Below are 6991 nucleotides of genomic sequence, written 5' to 3'. Positions count from 1 at the left end.
GTGAAATAATTTTGTTTTTTGGCATATTCGTAATATCCGATATCTAAAAACGTATGAATCCGACAAAAAATTTGAAGGAGAGGTCAGAACCTGCAATTAACCCCCCAAAAATTTAAGCAACAACGACCGAAATTGCTCTTAAATTTCGAGCTCCACGCTTCACAGATTTGATAAATTTCGCGGGAAAACTCCCGAGATGGAAACACCTGAGTATCACAAATTCTACAAAGCAAGAATTTCAACTGAAGATCAAAGGAAGATCTTAGAGAATACAAAACAAATATTTCTTTAAAGACAATCATAGAAATTCTTCCTTCGACGAAAATAGCAAACTTCATGAAAATGTCATCCATTTAACTCAATATTTTTTCATTAATAATTAGCTTTTTAAAGTTATTCCTGAGACAGAGCAAAGAAATGTGATATTTATAACGATTTTTAAATATATTTTATAAACATTTTTGAGAAACAGGGAAAAGCGTGACAACGTCAATATACAAAACCCGTTAAGGATTTTAAAAATCTTCAATTAAATATACTCCATTGACTTTATTCCCAAGAGGGGACCCCTTATGAAAATTATTTTAATTAAATGAAGACAATTTAATTACTTAATTACAATGAATGATATTAAAAATAACTGAGAAAATAAATGACTTACGTTAATGACTTCGACATCAAGCCGGTGTCGTTATATAAAGAGTTCCTTATTTAAGAATGTGTTGCTTAAATTTATAATTACCTCCCTTCTATATTTGTTGTTGGCACTCTGTCGATTACGACGTCGAGGGTTCCTGTTGATCCGATCAACGGAACAGCCTGCTCGTGAAATTAACGTGCAAGTGGCTGAGCACTCCACAGACACGTGTACCCTTAAAGTAGTTCTCGGGGATATTCAGCGTGACACAATGTGACAAGGCTGACCCTTTTAAATACAACAGAAACAGGCAGTAAGAGTGAGAGAAAGTTGTGGTGGAAGAGTACAGCAGGGTTCGCCACCATCCCCTGCCGGAGCCTCGAGAAGCTTTTAGGTGTTTTCGCTCAATAAACACTCACAACGCACGGTCTGGAAATCTAGACAACAGGGTGAGGTCGTTAGGAGTGGGTGAAATAGTGTATCTGAAAATGCAGCAAAAACAAAACAAAAAAGAAAATACCGAAAAATTTCAAAAATTCCAAAAATTCAGAGAATTCTCAAAAAATCTCGAAAATATTTGAAGTTAAACGGTTTAAGATAGTTAGCTAGCTAGACAGACAGATAGATGGACAGACAAATAGGTAAATTGATAGACAGACAACTAGATAGACAGACAGAATGACAGATAGACAGATGGATAGACTGATAAAGAGGCAAATTGATAGACAGACAGACAAATATGCTAAGCAGCATTTCGTCCGTCTTTAACGTTCTGAGTTCAAATTCCGCAGTGGTCGACTTTGCTTTTCGTGCTATTGGATTCGATAAAATAAATAGCAGTACACTGAGATCGAAGTAATCGACTAAATCGATTTACCCCCACCCCGATATTACAGGCACTGAGCCCATACTTGAAGTCATTATTAAAGCGGCGAACTGGTAGAAGCGTTAGAGTGTCTGAAAAGTGCTTTGCGGCATTTCTACCTGATCTCTACATTCAGATGATCGAATCGTGCCGCTGACTTCTCGCCCTGAAAATAATGCTTACGCGATATTTGTTAACATTTTGAGTTCAAATTCCGCTGAGGTCAACCTTACTTTTTATCTCTCTGGGGCTAATGAAAATAAAGTACCAATCAAGTACTGAACTTCATGGCATCGACCAACGCACTGACCTTGAAATTTTTGGTTTATGTTCAAACTAAAACCAATCATCAAAAAAAAAAAAAGAAAATTAAAATACTAAGGGAGGTAACAGTTATTAATTTCTGAGGAGTAGTCTCCCTTGGTAAAAAATTTTTTATTTTATTTTTCCAGACACAAGCCAAGTTCTGGGAGAATATACCTAAAGTTAAGGGTATTCCAACCCTGAGAATTATAATTTTAGGCCTAGGCTATCTAGCACCACATTACTCAATACATTATTCTCATTTTTTAAAATATTCAATGAATATTCTTCTAATTTTCAAATATTCAATGAATATTCGGCTGCTATTTCTAGCATGTCAAAGATATAGCATAGAAGATGTGCTCATGTTGATATTATTTGAAGTTGTTCATCTAGTGGAACTATATCTACGAGGTGCGTTCAAAAAGTATCCGACTTTATTTTTTCCCGCCAAAACTAATGCCGGGCGGGCAAAATCACCATTCCTGCGCATGCAAGAAAATTTCCGCGCTGGTAGGCCGAGTCAGTTCCCGGCTGTTACGCTTAGAATCCAGACGTTTAGTGCATGCTCGTCGGATTTTCGTTTTCACGGAAGATTACCGAATGCATCGAGCAGAGACCATAAACCTGTGTCTTATCACCAGTGATGATGATCTCCATGAAGTCTGGGCCATGGTTTGCACAGTCCAGTATTTCCGGAGCGAATTCCATGAGGAATTGCTTCTGCTGCTCAGCCAGTTTGGGGACGAATTTCTCTGACGCTTTCTGCGCGTACAAAGTCCCCGTTAACAAGGAATGCACAGATCCTATGCTTATTCCCACTTCGTGAGCAATTTCCTGGATTGTTAAACAAGCGCCTTCAATCACCTCTCAACGAACCTTCTCAATTGTCTCATTTCAGCTTGTAGTGGGGGGGTGCCTACCTGAGCATGTCTCGTTTGCCACTGAGGTACGGCCATATTTGATGCAGTTGTATCACTCTTTGATCTGAGTTTTGCTCATGGCATCATTGTATGCATATCAGGGGACAAACAAAAAGAAAGGCACTCAAAACATTTAGTAGGAGTTACATGTATTATTTAAAACAGTTTGATTTGGCATTATGCAGCTTTAAGTTCCATGAGTGACCCATCTTGCCCAAGAGCAGCCTATTTACCAGTAGCCATCTTGAACTTCCTGCTTCTCTTCATTCAGTTCTCTAAACCTGAATGAGATGGGTTTCTGGTAGAAGCTAGCGAAACTTAAAGTCACATGGAACTGAATCAAACTGTTTTAAATAATAATAATAACAACAACAACAATAATAATAATGATAAATCAAAATTAAAAGAAGAGTGCCATTGTTATCTAGCGAACAATATTTCGACATCTTGTGTGTCTTCAACTGGTTCAAAAAATAAATTTGTGAATCTACTTAATTTTGGTTAATATAAAAAGGATTGAGTTCTATATTAATATTAACAATAATAATAATAATAATAATAATAATAATAATAATAATAATAATAATAATATATATAAATGGCAATTTCTGTCTGTCTGTTACCATCTTAGTACCTAAACCAGCAAACCAATATTCACGAACTTTTGCATACATGTTACATTAGCATCCAGTTCAATAATAGGCTAATTGGATTTCAATTAATATCTATAATGGGCCCACTAGGGAGTGGGGGGGGCTGTAGCACATGTCCAAAATCAGCCATGATAAGCCACGACACGCGACAACACCAGCTACAATACGTGGACTATTTGTCAATGTATTTGTAAACCCATCTACATTTATCTAATTTACTTGATTCAGATACATATTCGGTTGTTAAAACAAAGAGGGACATTCCTTATTCATCCACTAATCGAATTGATAGTTCGTAATGCCTGTTTTTAGCAATACACTATTACCACAAACGAAAGGTTGGGCCTAAAGATGGGAACTGAACAAGAAACAGGAGAAGACATTGAACAGGAACTGGAGATAACCCCTGCTTCTCCGGTATTGCCGGTCGAATCATTTATTTTACTCAGCTGCATATTCCATTGTTAAAATAATATAGGGACATTCCTTATTCACCTACTGATCCTATTAATAGTTTGTAATACCTATTTTTAGCAATAAACTATTACCATAAAAGCTAACAAAATATTTAATGGTTTAACTGATTCAAAAATTTATATATTGACATAGGATTGGGGATAGGAATGGGAGCAGAACTAAAATGGGAACAGAACAGGGAATGGGATAGGCCATGAAACAGTGTAATGGGAACGGAAATTGGAAATAACCCCTGCTTTTCCGGGTATTTTACTGGGTAATTCAGCTAGTAATGATATATAGAAAGGGCATCCAGCTGTAGAAACCAAACTAAAACAGATGACTGGAGCCAGTGAAGCTCTCTGATGTACCAGTTCCAATCAAACTGTCTAACCCATGCCAGCATGGAAAATGGATGCTAAATGATGACAATGATGCTGATGATGATGATGATGATGATGATGATGATGATGATGATGAAGAGGGCATTATCTAATATGATTTTCTGTCTTTTGGAATGTGTAATTTGTAGGACATTTGGCTGCTATTTCTAGCAACTTGAGTTGTCGCATTTTGACAGTTTTGTTAGTTTGTATCTGTGGAGGTGTATGTGCTTGTATGATTCTGTATGTGTGTGTATGGGTGAGACTGTGTGTGTATATGTATGAGATCTTCCTGTAAGGAAGGAACTGGTATCTCACAAATATAGAAATGTATGTATGTATGTGTGTATGTATGTATGTATGTATGTGTGTATGTATGTATGTATGTATGTATATATGTATGTATGTATGTCATTATTCAATTTATTTGAAGATTGTTTGCCAATAGAGAAAGAACTGGTTTCGAACCTAGATCCAAGGTTCCTTCATTAGAATTTCAACATCAACAACAAGGTATTTTTGTATGTATGTATGTATGTATATATGTATATATGTATGTGTGTATACGTGCAGATTTGTATGTTTTATGTAAGTATTCTCATGCATATAGTTGCACATCTAGACATGCTGATATATATATTTAAACAACACATTTCTCTCTTATATCATTACGATTCTCTCTCACACACTGTCTTGCAACATGAAACACTTCAAGTCTTTGGTCCCCATGATGCAGAACATTGGCAAATTTTTCTTATCTGCTTCCCCTCTGGCTAAGTAAACCTGTCTCCTAGCTTCCTTTCTGGCAATCTGATACAATTCCCTGCTACCACTGTTCTTCCAGTCCTTCCATGCCTGTTTCTTTTCCCTCATGGCCCTGTCAACTACATGGATCCACCATCACGTTACCTTAAACAATATGAATAAATAAGCGATGCATTTGACTTAATACTAAAGGGTTAAACCAGCCTTATCCAGTCCAAATATTCTGCCTGTTTTATGCTCAAACTGGTCCAATCCTGCCTCTCATACCTATCCTACAATGTCATTATAAGAATAAAGAATCACATCATTGAAATCTCAAGTCTACAAGACAATGCATAATTAATTCAAAATGATGTGAATAAATAAGCAATACACCTAACAGAGTATTCTGAATGCTAAAGGGTTTAAGATAGTCATGCAATGTGTACCAGTAATACGTAACATCACTCACTTCCCTGTTATGCAATGCATCTTTTATCTTTTACTTGTTTCAGTCATTGGACTGTAGTCTTGAGAAAAAGGCAAAAGAAGTACTGGGCTCAATCTGTTTGACAAAACACTTCAAGGTCGTGCTCCAGCATGGTCGCAGACCAATGACTGAAACAAACAAACGATAAAAGTTAACAAAACTACAGAACAGGAAAGAAAAAATAGAAAAGTAGAATATTTGATTGGTCCATAATTATTTGTAATTAAAGACATAATTATATTTTCATTTGAATTTCCTCTTTCTGTTTCTAATATTAATTTAATCTCAAGAGTCTACTCCTAAAATAAACACAAATAAACACTGCTGTTAATTAATTAATTCTCTGAGAGTAAATCTGATTTCATACAAATGAGCAAACAGATTCAATGACAGGAAGAACTTGGTGATCAGCATTACAGGAGTTCCTATGCGCAGCCAGTCTTAAACTCTTCTGTTATGGTCTGGAGAGCAATAATTCTTCCTAAATTTGGTAATAAGGGGAAGTCGATTGCTTTGACCCCAGAGTTCAGTTGGTACTTATTTCATCAACCCCAAAAGTACAACAGGCGAAGTCGATCCTTTGTCTCATTTGGGCTCAGAACGGAAAGAACTGGTAGAAATGCAACCATGCATTTTGCCCTGTGAGCTAATGATTTTGCCAGCTCACTGTCTTCCGGGGGAGCTGTAATAAGTAGTAAGGGGTTGAGCCCTGAGCCCTGAAGGACACCTGCTTGCTGAATTTATAGCTGACTCTCACCTTTTCCCTGTTTCTCAATAACATGGCTGCTTGAGGTGTGAAGATCACACATGGATCATGTGTGAGGGCCAAAGGTCAAGGAAGAAGGAAAGACGATATTATTTGCATAGGGGTCAAGTGTATTATTAGATGTGATAGCAAACAGGTTGTTGATGTATAAGAGGAAGTGTGTGTGGGGACAAAAGTGAATTTTGGGGGCACCAGAGTTGATAGTACAGGTTAAAGCAGTGGTGCTCAACTGGGGCTCACAGGACTCCTGTGGGCTCCATATACAATTTTGCTGTTGAAGTTTATCTGCAATAAATTGGTTACACTTCCACAATACACAAAATATTCTAACAATTTTTTGAATACAATTTCCTAATATTTAATTATGGGAATATAATAGGATTTTTTTTTTTGAACATTGGATGGGTATGAAGGTTCCAGTAGAGTAAAACAGGAATCAAAGGGATCCATAGGGGCAAATAAAGGGTTAAGAACCCCTGAATTAGAGAAAGAGCTTTGTCAGCACACATTTTTATGATGTAATATTACAGGAAACATACAATCCAAAGAATTTTGGTTTGATGATCCACTTGCCAGACATGACTGAATACCTTGCTAATGTCTCTATTTTTATATACTCACATAAAATACACCATTTTGAGCGTGGCCGTTGCCAGTACCGCCTGACTGGCCTTCGTAGGATTTTCGAGCGAGATCGTTGCCAGTGCCCCTGGACTGGCTCCTGTGCAGGTGGCACATAAAATACACCATTTTGAGTGTGGCCATTGCCAG

The 6991-nt window shown here is 37.0% G+C and overlaps 1 protein-coding gene across 2 annotated transcripts in view; it reads right to left on the bottom strand.

Annotated features, from left to right (window-relative positions):
* Positions 1–6991, bottom strand: part of LOC106872409 (zinc finger protein 62 homolog) — a 36768-nt gene that overhangs the window by 8483 nt on the left and 21294 nt on the right. Inside the window, exon 1 of one of the 2 annotated variants that reach the window (XM_014919442.2) lies at positions 662–771. The exons of the other annotated variant lie outside the window; for it this stretch is intronic. The gene's annotated coding sequence lies outside the window, so the exon portion shown is untranslated. Of the gene's footprint in view, positions 1–661; positions 772–6991 lie in introns of those variants that run through there. 2 annotated transcript variants of the gene reach the window in all.

This window comes from Octopus bimaculoides, chromosome 22 (genome assembly GCF_001194135.2).
Source record: "Octopus bimaculoides isolate UCB-OBI-ISO-001 chromosome 22, ASM119413v2, whole genome shotgun sequence".
NCBI lineage: Eukaryota > Metazoa > Mollusca > Cephalopoda > Octopoda > Octopodidae > Octopus > Octopus bimaculoides.
This window is presented reverse-complemented; position numbering and strand designations above follow the sequence as displayed.